General features: G+C 36.6%; 1 protein-coding gene across 4 annotated transcripts in view; it reads right to left on the reverse strand.

The window, feature by feature from the left end:
* Positions 1–340: 340 nt before the first annotated feature.
* The window catches only part of LOC103713860 (guanylate kinase 2, chloroplastic/mitochondrial), a 29,476-nt gene continuing 16,153 nt past the window's right edge, over positions 341–13,663 (reverse strand). Inside the window, exons 5-6 of one of the 4 annotated variants that reach the window (XR_005510009.1) lie at positions 3,029–3,147; positions 341–1,934 (exon numbers count right to left, since the gene is read on the reverse strand). The gene's annotated coding sequence lies outside the window, so the exon portion shown is untranslated. The other 3 variants (XR_605116.4, XM_008800908.4, XM_008800909.4) reach the window with 3 other exon arrangements.

A 13,663-nucleotide genomic window follows, 5' to 3' on the forward strand; every position in this document is an offset into this window, starting at 1 on the left:
ACCATTCGGACACCAATATTTGTAAAACAAATAGATTTTGATCTCATGCTACTACAAATTCTCTCTATTTATTAAAGATTTTGTCTTTTAATTTGATCAACGACAGAACTCCCGGTTTTTCGGAGGTGAAGTAAATAAAGGTTGAAACATCATCTTGTCTCACATATGTTCGGTAGATTATATATCCATTCTTTTGGTATACACCCGTTTATATGAAAATTGGAAGGGTGGACAAAAGGTTTCAGAAAGAACCCGCTCGTGAACTTAATAGCAGATGTAATCCAAATTAAAAGACAGAACAAACTGATAGACTGTTTGGGAAGTTTATAGAAAGGGAATGTGTCCATTGGGAAAACTCATATATTCCAATTACATTGATAAACAAAAAACTCCACCATAATTTTTCAAGTGTCTTTGAAATCCAACAGAAAATAGACTCCAAAAATGTTCAATTTAATTTAATAACAAGAGGAACGACTAACATTGAACTCCAAACATTTCAAATCTATCTACCGTATCATTTTCACTAGATTATGCATCCCACCGATGCTGCATTTTCGAATGGCGATGAGATTGGCGAGTCTGGGACTATCACAAGAAGGCAGCGATGGTGCAAGAAGTGAAAACAGCGGAGCAGCATATGGCATGGCTGAAATTCCTTGTACTCCTCCATGCATACCGCATAGACACTCTTCTCTTCTTCCATGTCCTCGCTCTTTATCAATGTGAGTATTTTGCTGAATTTTGGCCCCAAAACCATGGTGGGTTGTTTCCCGCTCCCAAGCCTCCTCTTAACAAATGCATGAGCCGCTGCGAACGCTCGCTCTGCAGCAACAGCATCCCAAAGAAACACTTCTTGATGAAGCCAGTTAATTGTACCAGAAACAAACTGAATACAGTTAACAAATGGTTCATTTTTTTTCAACAAAAAATAATTCGTAAAGGCAGAGCACATAAATATAAAAGTTGAAAGGTTAATTTGTAATAAAGAGCAACTGATTTCAGGAAATGAAAGCATCTGTGCGCTTTCATCCTCATTGGCCTATAGAGTATCTCATAACATGGTCGACATGGTCGTATACAATTCCGTCAAACAAATATCCTGTCCTGTGCCTGTATACTGAGTAAGATAGCCTGATAATGTTGATACCCCAGGCAAGCAATCTCCCTTAGAACAGCGTGATAGACTAGATAGCTGGAGAAAGCAATCCTGTTGTGAGAGTCCATAAAGTCATGGTCAAACGTCAAAACCGCGCCTCCAAGCTGTAATAACGTCATGCTAGATCTTGTCATGCTAACAGGATCCAACATAACTGTTCTTTACAGTTTCAAAGCACAATGCCTTGCTGCTTCAGATAGAATTCTGGAAATGGTTTCAATTTACTTCCACAGAAATACATTACTTGAGTCAGGGACAACTCATTTGGTCTGAATAACTGGTAATTTAAGGAGAGTTCCCTGATACCACCTCATCAACCTAAGCACCGTGGAACAGGATTCTCATAATCCTTCTGGACCAACTTTTTCAGCATGTCCAATTGGAGCATTCCAGTGTAGCTGCCAGGCTGCCACTCTAGTTAGTTTGTGTGATGCATGCGATTGGAAAGAGCAGTAGGCTAATATCTTGAATTTTATTACTGTTACAGGAAAGATATGAATATTCTGATGGTGATTATGGGTTGATGAATTCATAATTTACATGGAAAGATGCCCACTTAGCAATAACGTGATACAGAAAAAGACCTTTCCTGTCATTAAGTTGGTGCCTCCAAATCCCTTTCGGTTTCAACCATTGTCAAAGCCACTAACAGCTCTCACTAAAAATCTTCCTCACAAATAGAGATTTCTCCTGCAGCAATCTCCCCTTCAAAAGAATCACAGCAAATAAGGAAAATATAATGTCCTTCGGAGAAAGCAAAGTAACATCGAGTGACCTATCAATAGAAGTAGGAAGAAGTTAGTTTCCATTTCAGAATCATACAGAAATAAATAACAGCCATTTCATTCAAAAAATTTGTCACATTTATCTAACATGCAAAATCTTCCATTTTCATGAACTCATTTATGTAGTGAAGAAGTAATGAATAATGACATATATTTTGGAGAAGATGAATAAGAAGCATCGAAGTACAGAATTGACTATGCCTTGACATTTGGTGGTGGATTGTCTAGCAAAACGTCCAGAATTTCTTTTGACAAGAACATGAGGAGATGATGCCTCAGACACCAACATGCAAGCAAATGGTGATTTAGAAAGAAGCACGCCATGCTTATTAACTAGTTCTGAGTTACTGTCATATTTGGTAGAAAATGCATGAGATGCTCTTAGTAATTTTAGATGTCTTTGCTATGCATGTCCATGCCCTGTCTGCATGAAAGAATTGGGCACGCATGCTTGCATGTTTTCTGTTTGCCAGTCTGCATCGATATGCTATGTGGAAACTATAGAAAAGCAAGGTGATCATTTCCAGTCCACTGCAGGTGCATGGTCAACAGTCATTCTACCATTTCACCTTTAATAACAGTGCTAGAGGTTACCACATGAAATTAACAATTGGTTGGTTCAAAACGTGTGCTTCAAATGATTAAACTGTATGTCAACAATCAACAATAGATGGTCTTTTCATATTTGATTTTGTCTTTCCAGTTATCTAAGTTCGGAGCATGTGCAGGAGCAGATTCTTGTGCAGGAGAGAAACAGATCTTTCAAGAAATTTTGGGCATGGAAATTCAAAGGGATGGAGCATCCCTATAAATAATATAAAGTAAACATCATACAATAATAAAAACAAACATATTTGTTGTTAAAGTGTTTATACGATATAGCGAATAGGAAACTAGGAACAAAACACTTTGGCGGAAGTCAAGCTTTGCATCTCAAAACTTTGGTGATGAGGTATCATCAAAAACACATATGTGACTAAAAAAATACATGATGTTTGCCCCATACGTTGGCATTAACCATAACATGCAGTCTATGATGTTTTGATGTGCTCTAATAAAAAAAAATGACTGGAGAATCATTCACCTAGGCCACTAAAACATTTCCAGAAGCGACGTACAGACAGCACCTGAAATCCACTCCCAGATCAGGACCCAGCTACAAAGAAGACAATTGCACAAATTTTTCCGTACACTGCATCATTTCTGTAAGTAAAATATATTACAAAATATAAAGAAAAAGTTACTTTCCTATTATCACAGAGAAGAGGGTTTTAATGTTGATCTTAAGAATTGTGTAAGAAACAGTCTTAACTTCAGAACAATTTGAGACACCATGGGACGTTTTAATAAAGAAGTATCAACCATTTCAAAAGAAATTCGTTATTCCCATTTATGATCCAAAAGCTCAACTCTATTAGCTAAACTAGAATGCCAATTTAATTCAAAATTACACTTGTAGCTATATCATCTAAACAATCTAATGGTTTAAACTTGTACATGTAAAGAGGTTAATCATTCCAATTGATCCAGCTTGAATTTTAAAGAAGAATTAGATTCTATTGTACATTCTACCAACCAAATGTTCAAGGCCACAAAGTTAAGCATTCTAATTTTGATTTATGGATATAAGAAGAAAAAAATGAAATGAAGAAATTATGTCCCAGTGGAATGACAAGGCATCCCAAGTGTCAGGACAAGGCAATGTCCTGAGCGTTGGGATAGGATCAGAACATGATAGCATGGGATGGGATGTCCACCATCCCAAGTGTTAAGATGGGGCACGTCCCATCCATGCAAAAAACCAAGACAGCCTTGTCCCACAAAATTTGAGTCCTTGAATGAAACACGAATTGGATCTTAAGACATCCAAATGCACTCAAAAGTGTTTATTCTTATACTTAATAACAATCAAATAAGCTCATTAGAATGAAGAAAAATTATCAACAACTCTATGTTCAATGGTCTTACATCTGGGGGTAGAGTACCATGACAAAGTGTTCAATGACTTGCAGAGATATAACAATATATAGAGCCATATCAAATGAAAAAAGGGAACTTCTTGGCAACAATAACCCTCAAAAATCAGCACCCAACTCGGCTGACCAATTCGAAATAATCAGCTAACCTGAATGGGGCAAATGAAACATTTTCTATAACAGCTTGTCATAGACTAGATTTCCTATCAAAAGAACAAACTTCATGATGAAGTTCTTTCCAAGGCAAACAAGTATGCAAAGTCTGTTGGTTTCAGATCAAAGGCAGTACCAAAATGCTTTAGGAAGTGTGCAGCCTACTGACACATGTTTAATATCTTATATTTCTATTCAATTTTCTTTTAAGTCATTAAATGCTACTCAAAGATCAAGTTTCTATGTTTCATAGTCTGTTTGATTGAGAATTTCAAAATTTCGTATCAACATGGAACGAATTCAGTAATTCAACTATCAGACTTGTTGATTATGTCCGCAAACCTTTCTGTGATGGTTGTTTCTCACTTCTTGTTGGGTTGTTTTGTTTCTTATCTCTTCCTTTATTAGTTCGACATGAAGGCATTTACCTGTCATTTTTTGGGAATACCATAATTGAAAATTGTAGAGCTATTTTCTTCTTCCAGATCCATCAAGCAATATGATTTAGGTTGTCAAAACTCCAAATTAATTATACTTCAGCTCTTCCATTAATACATTACTTTCTTTCCTTAATTCTTTGTTGGACTTTGCATGACAAACAAGTTTGTCTACTATTTTAGAATTTTTATTTCAAGTAAAAATCCCATAGTCTTACAAGACTATAACGTCTTATTTGAGGCACAATAGTCTTCTCTTCTATTACATTTTTTCACTAAATGCTAACTTGTGTTGGCTATTCATAAATCTAAGCACAAATATCAAAGAAAACCGCATGCTTTTACCAATGTTGCAAGGGGGCAGCTTTGGAAAGGACAAAACCAATAATGAAGGGTAAAATTGGTAAAAATTGGAGGGGAACCATTGTAGCCTTCTATTCCTAGTGCTAACATTTGTGCTGCTTGGGACAATGTTAGTTTTGCTGTGCACAAACTCAAAAATTAAGCACATTTGGCTAGATGGTGACCATAAAATTATCACTACTTGAATCAATAGGAGGAAAGACAACATTCAGGCTTGTTGCCCTATGTTTCTCGATATTTGGAATTGAATTGATAAAGAGATCATTTTCAAGATTTGTGTACTCTTAGAGAAGGCGACCAACCAGAAGATCGGTTGGCCGAGATGGGCGTCGATTTTGAGGGTTCGTACTTAGTATCACTGAGAGGTTCCTTTTCTCATCCGATGTGGCTCTACACATTGCCGTATTTGTACAAGTCATTGAACATTTTGTTATGCTACTCTATCCCTAGATGTAAGACCATGTTGAACTTAGAGTTGTCAAGGTTTTACTTCATTATAGTGAGTTTTTCTGACCATTATTCAATACAAGCATAAATAATTTTGAGTGCATTTGGATGCTTTAATATACAATTCATGTTTCAAACTTTCACTTACAGGCATAAATTCAAAATGCTTAACTTTACAACCTTGAACATCCGGTTGCTAAAACATATAACAAAATCTAATTCTTCTCTAATTCAATGCTAAAACATATAACAAAATCTAATTCTTCTCTAATTCAAGCTTGTTCAACTTGATTGTCCTCTATTGGGGTGATTAGCCTTATGTTGGGTTGAGCTTTTTGCATGTACCAATTTAATCTCTTAGATAATTAATAGTATCTACCACTGTACACCATACCGGCCCAAACCGATCGGTACAGAGCGTACCATACCATACTGGTTCAGTACCGGTATCCGGTACGGATGGCGTACCGACACTCGGTACGCCAAAAAAATTTTATGCTGCACCGTACCAACACTATGCTAGTATGGCACCGGTACAGGGTCCAGTACCGAGACGGCAAATTTTGGTTGATACAATTATAGGCATAATCTCAAATTAATTTGGTAATTTAGTCTAGCTAATAGAGTTGAGCTTTTGAAATATAGATGAGGATAACACATTCTTTTTGCAATGGTTGATGCATCTTTATTAAAGCATCTCATGACGTCTCGAATTGTTCTACTGCTAAGGTTGCCACTTATACAATTCTTAGGACTAGTCCAAAACCCATCTAGTATTGGAATAGGCAGAAAATCCTTCCTTACATTTAGTAATATATGCCACTTGTAGAAACTACGCACATTATTGGGGAACACTTGTGCAATTGCTTTCTTCATAGCTAGGTCTTGATCCATAGGAATGGATTTTGAGTGCCAACAGTACATTACCTCTAGAAATGTTTCAAAAACCAAGACAAAAGATTCGACCTCCTCATCTCTTATTAAAAAAACATCATATATTGCATGTGATGGTTAACACCAAGGATGGGGAAAATGGCATGTTGTATTTGCTGGTACAGTTGATGGCAAACGTAATCACATCACCAAAGTGTTGATATCAATTCAACAACTTCTCATCAACCTAAAAAAAGTTCTCACGATGTACCCAACAATAAGCTGAAAGAAAAAAAATGGTTTTCCTCATGGAGATCTTGAAAGTGATCTAAAGTCATTTGCAAATAAATACTAATTATTTGCAGAGATCTGTTCGATGGCTATTGATGCCCTTCCTCGTGAATAGCATGTTTTCCAAACTATCACACAATAAGGAGATGACATTCATGATTTGTTGTGTCAAAATTCGACTCATGTAGAGTGTCTACTAACTTCCTTTTTTTCCTCTTTCCCAATTTCTCGATGGGATCGAATAAAGCATGCTTTGGAGAGACTTTATGTCAGCTCATGGTTGTTGTGCTTGTCTACAAATTGCAACCTCCCACATCCCAACCTCTATGTTCTTAATGCACATTGATGCTTTACAACTAGTGAGCATACTTTGTGATTTTCTGTGAGTAGAGAACTATTGCATGCCATCTCCAGTAACCATTCCCTTCCCTTTAGATATAGAATCCCTCTTTAGAGTATGTGAATTCCTGCCTTCTAATAATGTTGCTCTTGGCCGCACTAAAAGAATCCCCTGCGGATGCTAAAACCCTTTTTGAAGGCATACATGTAGTAATCTTCCTTCACTGCTTCCAAGCTTGTAGAAGTCATAACTTCATGCAATTCCATATCCCCGTTGTCCTCATCAGATAGCCTGGCATCTCCTTCTTGCACGCTACCCATCTCTGCATTATCAATGGTCTATCAAGGGTTATGTGTAGGGGTATCATCTGCTAAGTGTTGATCTCTAATTTCAATGCCTTTTCACACCTATGCTGGGTTAAATGGTGTTGTGATGTTGTCATCAAATACACTAGAAGGTTCTATCTTTGGAGCAAAACAAGATGTGAACTATATTATTATTAGAAGCTCATATATGTTGTGCTTGATAAGATTATGACATGCACAAGAGATTTTAATTCAAACCTAAAAGCGTGAAATTGCGACATGGATTTCATATAAGGAGAGCAGAAATTTGTAGCCTCATATTAAATTTGATTACTAGGATTCAACTGTAACCAAAAAGCATTGTGCAAAAAGCTCATATCCAAGATCATAGCTTAAATTCCAACCAATATTTGAACTGATAATAACTAGTATAAGATGACCAAGACATCAAAATTTCAATAGGCATACATCTCACATGTTTTGACACATAAAAGTTACATTCTGGATGAGTAAGAAGCACAAAAGATAATATTATTATATGGACGCAATATTAAAAGCACAAGAAATGGTAAGATAATAGGCTGCAATAACTCAAGATTTAATAGAAAATTAGCCAATGAACAGACAGGCTGAAAGAAGGTCTTTCATGTGGAATTTGTAGAAGGAAAATTCAAGCATTTAACATTTAAATGATGTGAATTGACCAGCAACAGTGTTACAGGATATTATGATAATTTTATTGGATTATGCAAAAGCTTCAAAGAAAGGACAGAAACTACAAACCACGCATCCATATAGATTGCTCAACCAATTTGTCATATTTAGCATTGGTAATAGCAAATCTTGCACAAGTTAGCAACCATATAGAATAAATGATAACATATGAATGGTAAAAGGGAAAACAATCAATTTGGAATCTTAATTTGAGGGTAGTAGTAAAGAATGCAATGAACAATTCAACAAAAGGGGTGCATACTTGCTGCCATCCTATTCTAGCTAAAATTGCATATATTATTCTAGCCTTAATATTCAAAAGCATGTAAATATATGACATATTATGTTTTTTATTTCTTTTTGAGATTTGGTTCTCTGAAACTTTTTCAAACTTCTAGGCAAATTCCCTGCATCTGTGCAGTGACGTGCATGTTGGTAAAAGAGAAGTTGTGCTAACAAATTTGAGGATACGAGTGTGGAAAAATGGAAAGCTTAGGGAAGACTGATTGGATCAGTCCTTAATGGTAATATAAATACTGAATACAAAGAGAATTGTGACAAAACCACAGTGACTTCTGAAATTGATTTAGACAATATATGAGCTCTCTCATACTTCGGAACAATTCTTAAGCTCAAATCCAAAAAAGATAGAATGTATAGAACACCAAATAAACATAATGATTCGGACTGAATCTAACGAAAGACAGATATTTACCTCAAACCTAAGCATTTTGCAAACAGATCCAGCATAAAAAGGAGACAATGCAATCTCTAGCAAGATAACACTAAACTCTAAAACCTAGAACGATGTTATGACATGGATGGCTGTTAGACATTTTGTGGTAATTTGGCTTTTTGTGCAATGCTCTATTGTAATGACCCAAGATATTTTTAAAAAAAGTAATGAATAGAAAATACACATACAAATGGATGAGAAAATTTGAAAATGGACCAATCCATTGAAATGCTAAGCATTTTTAGCATTATTTTGGGTGACATGCTTTGGAGATTAAACTTATAAGATTTTTCTAATCAGACTACTGATTTTTTTAGTAATGTTTATGCACAAGAGAAGTTATGAAACTTTAAGATTTTAGAAATCCCCCAGCATTCGACAGTTGAAAATCTGATTCAGAGCCAAAAATCGGTATTTTGAACTAAAGTTTGGATATCAACTTCTTATTCTTGAGGAAACAGATTTTTTAACATTTTTTATTGAATATCAAACAGGAGGTGTTTCCTTGCATGTAACGTCATAAGCAAGTACATAAATGATATTACATGTAAATAAGCTTTTCTTTAAATGATATTACATGTAAATAAGCTTTTGTTCATCTGTCCCTATCTTAGTCCGTCTGCTGAGTCACTTAATTGTTGGACACCCTTGCCCAACCGACCTCAATACATGATTGACCTTGTGGGTCCACTTGTGACCAACCTACTAAGATAGTCCGTAATCAACCTAGTTAAATGGGCCCCACATAAATCTAAATAGCAGCAAGGAGGACAATCTAAGGAAAGGAAGGGTAACTTGGCTAGGAGGAAGGAAAGCAGAAGAAGTGGTGGTGATGATGATGAGGAGGAGGAGGATTTTTATTCTGCTAGGTAAATGACTTCTCCATGCGTACAAGATTTTAGTATTGTTTTCTGAGTTTATGTTCCACCATATGCTTATGTCTTGTTTTGAAAACTTTGAAATCATGGTCTTTTTAAAATTCAAAGTTTTAGGTTTTCCTCATGACTACTTTTATCAACCATGATGACTTCAAGCAAATTTCAAATCATGTTTTTTCTTTAAAAGATTTAGACCTCAAAACTATTTCTGAAACCTATGTTTCTTTTGAAAGTTTGATTCTGTAATCCAATTCAATTCTATAGTTGTTAGGAATTTGGAACCAATGATTTATTCCAAAGATTTTTGGCTGATCTTTCCTTGAAGTCTTGGTGCCATGTTAATTGGAAGTCATGTTTTGGTATTTGATATGGAAATTCTGATTTTTTATGAGATTTTGAAATGGTATTTAGGAATTTGAACATTTGTGTTGTGATGGAATATATTATAAGTTATTCATAAGGCATTTGGATAGTTTTGCAAACTGAAAATATAACAAAAGTAAACAACTTATGTGGACCACTAGCTACATGGTACATCAGCCTCATTCAATTTGTTAAGGAAGATTTCTTCAAATCCCTATCTAGGTGGTATATGTGACCTTATTTGAATTATCCATGAGGATATGTGGACCTTTGGGAAAGCAACATACATGGACCTCGACCATTTTATGCAGCCTCATCTGCATTAGCAAGGAGGATTTATGCGACCTCATTTGGTCTATCAGTTAACCAATGAGGACTTATGTGGCCCCATCCAATTTACTAGAAAGCAAGGTCTGCAGTAACGGAACTGGCACTTCCTACTGGTAGGCCTGCAGTACGATAAATATGGTACCATGCCATCCTGTCCCGGCGTGTACCGAAAAAAAACAAAGGGGAAGAAGAAGGAGAGAGGAAAAGAGAGAGAGGGGGAGGGAGGGAGGTGGAGAGAGAGATGCCGAAAGAGGGAGAGAGAGGGGGCTTGAAAGCCCTCCTCTCCTCCAGTCGTCCGCAAGCCCTGCTAGGCGGAGCCTTGTTTTGAATGAATAGAGGCTCGGATGGGGGATGAGAAGGGGGGGGGGGAGGGAGAGAGATGCCAGGAAAGGGAGAGAGGGGCCTCAGAAGCCCTCCTCTCCTCTGGTCATCAATAGGGGCCACTAGGCCAAGCCTCTGTTTCAAACGAAACAGAGGCTTGGCCCTATTATATTTATATAATTTTCGAAACAAAACATCCTATGCCGACTTCACTTAAAGAAGCGAAAAAAACTTAAAAAGAATGGGGCCAAGCTCCTATTTCGTTCGAAACAGGGCGGAGCGTTCCTTTTATGTATATTTTCGAACAAAACACTATATGCCGACTTCACTTAAAGAAGCGAAAAAAAAATAAAAAGAGCAGGGCCGAGCAATGAAATAGGGCTTTGCCAACGGAGCTTGTGAATGACCAGAGGCAGAGACAAGGGCTTTCGAGCTCCCTCTCTGAACTCTCTCCCTCTCCCTCTGGACTCTCTCTCCCTCCCTCTCTTCCCTTCTCCCTCTCCTCCTCCATCGTCGGTTTTTCATTTTGCTTACTGCAACCGTCTCAATCCGCCACCAGTACGGCTCAGTACAGTTTGAACCAGACAATTAAGAATGGTTTTGCCGCCCTTACTAGAAAGGATTTTACATGGCCTCATCTACAATGGCAATTCATGTGACATCGAGGTATAAGTAAAACTTCGCAAGAAAAAGAAATTGTATAGAATATAAGAGCTTTTTGAAATATAAATTTTCCATTAACCATTTGATTTTGAACAACTATTGGACTACAAATTTATGTAAATTATTTGAACTTTTTTTAGACTGGAGTTTGGATATCAACAACTTTGCTTTTGAAATTTCAGAACAAAATGATTTTAGTAAATTCTTGCTCAAGCTTCTCACTAATAAATTGATCATGTGTTCCATCTTAAAGTTATTTGTTTTTTATGGAACCTTAAATTCTTTGATTATGGTAGAAATTTACTTACTGAGCTTCATAACTCACTTCATTTATTGTACAATTTTCAAAGAGCTTTAGTGGATTTATTCAAAGAAATGGATTCAATATTTTGGAGTTTGACATTTGGATTTAACAATCATTGGAGTGATGTTGGTAACATCTCCACTTGGACTTTTGAAGGTATCATATTATGCATGACAAATCATGTTAAAGGTTCTGAGTGGATTTCTACTCCAAACATCATGGATTATATTATGTTTTTAGTCATACTTTGTTTGATATTATGGGTTTTATCAAGAATGTTAAATATTTGTGATATTTTGATCGATTTTTATTGAGGATGATTAATTTTGAATTTTAGTTTAGCTTGATGTTAGGGTCACACTTCAAGGCTCGAATAAGTTCCTCAGGGCTTGACAGCTGTGGTGCTTGAGTGCTGGGATTTACTATACAGCATTGCACTCAAATTCATCTTCATATCTCTTGATAAAATTGTTGCAAACTGAATGTAGGTTCGTCTTCGACCATCAATGACAAATGCACTCCTCCAAAGTCAAGAAGTTGAAAATGTGTTGCAAGTAAAGTAGGACCAAGGGGGCCAATCATCTTATTGCCTCATGATGGAGACACTACGTGCTGCTTTTGGATAAGCCAAAGCCTACTGCTGTGGTTACTTGCTTAATTTCCCTCTTCACAATATTTACTTCTATTCTGCATTGAACAAGAATTCAAGGCTATGATGGGGAGGGGAAAAACCTAACATAAAACAATATTCTGTTATATCACGTAAGTATATAATTAAGAAAAGTGCAAAAAAAACCTGGATAACTGTGTAATTCGGGTTAAGCAATTAAGCGCGTATGTTTTTTTTTTAAAAACAAACAAAAAACCTGAAAGCAAATTGCATTAACTAAAGTCCATGAGATCCATGTGGTAGTCCTTCCAGATCAAAAGAAATTTGCTTTCCCCAGTCCTAGATCTTGATCTACCCATCAAAATCCATTAACCTAGAATAAATACGAAGATTCGGGATGAATCAAGAAAAAAGATGCATTCTTAATGTAAGCTCTAAGTTGAAGAGCCGTCATAGGAGAGGAGAAGAGGGAATCAAGTGATCAAAGAACAAAGTTGGATGAACTCCCTCGAGCACAAACTTATCAAAGGCTAAGGGTACATTAATGCACAAACTTATCAAGGCGCAACATAAGACGCAGTGAAAAGAGGCACAAAAATATCAACATACACAAATAATAATAAGCAAGATCTGCCGTGTATCGTACCGTACCGAAAGAAACCGGTACATTCAAGTCGATACAAGCTCCATACCGCCCTGTACTTAGATGTACAAAGGTGCATACTGTCCATACTGAGGTATACCGAGATAAAAATTGAAAAAATGGATAAGAAAGCTATTTCGGTACAGAGGTATACCGTAAGGTACCATACCGAACCAACAAGTTACCGATACAATACTCGGTACCGAGATTGCAGACCTTGATAATAAGTAAATGATTCTAACACTAATAATAAATTTATCAATTTATAAACATAAATACAAACAAATGATGTATTAGCATTTAGATTCATGCATACGAAGGACATGACATGTGACATATCAAAAATTCAAATGTAATAAGATAATAAGCCACCACAAAATAACCAAAAAAGGGAATGAATTTCCTAACAGGTAGAAAGAAAGAAGAAAAATAAGGGGAAAAAGGGACTAGGTCCCTTGTTTGCTATCACACAGCAACAGCAGCTACTAAAAATAAGAAGACAAGTGACTAAGTCCCCTGTTTCACATCACATAGCAAGGACTGAATCCCTTGTTTAGAAGCATAAAGGAATGGGAGCAAGAGCACCAGTAGCAGTAGTAGCACCAACAACAGGGTAGCAAGCGAGGAGGACGACGAGGAGGAGAATAACAAAAGAAAAGAGGAAGAAGAAGATGAAGAACAAGAACAACACCAAGAAGAAGAAGGTAGCACCAACAGCAGGGTAGTAGAGGAGGAGAACATGGCACTAGTGGTAAAGGAGGGAGGAGAAGAAAGGACTTAATAGAGAATGGAAAAGTTGGTCGGAGCCTTAGATCTGTCAGAGGAGAAGAAGAAGAGCTGGTGGGAACCCTAGATCCACCAGAGGAGGAGTGTCGATTCCTCACAAAGGTGCTTTCATATCCCTAATCCACCCTCTCTTCATCTCTTTCCCCTTTGGGCAGATCATCATGATCTAGTAGCTGAAATTCAAAA

This window comes from Phoenix dactylifera, unplaced genomic scaffold (genome assembly GCF_009389715.1).
Source record: "Phoenix dactylifera cultivar Barhee BC4 unplaced genomic scaffold, palm_55x_up_171113_PBpolish2nd_filt_p 001577F, whole genome shotgun sequence".
In the NCBI taxonomy this organism is placed as follows: Eukaryota; Viridiplantae; Streptophyta; class Magnoliopsida; order Arecales; family Arecaceae; genus Phoenix; species Phoenix dactylifera.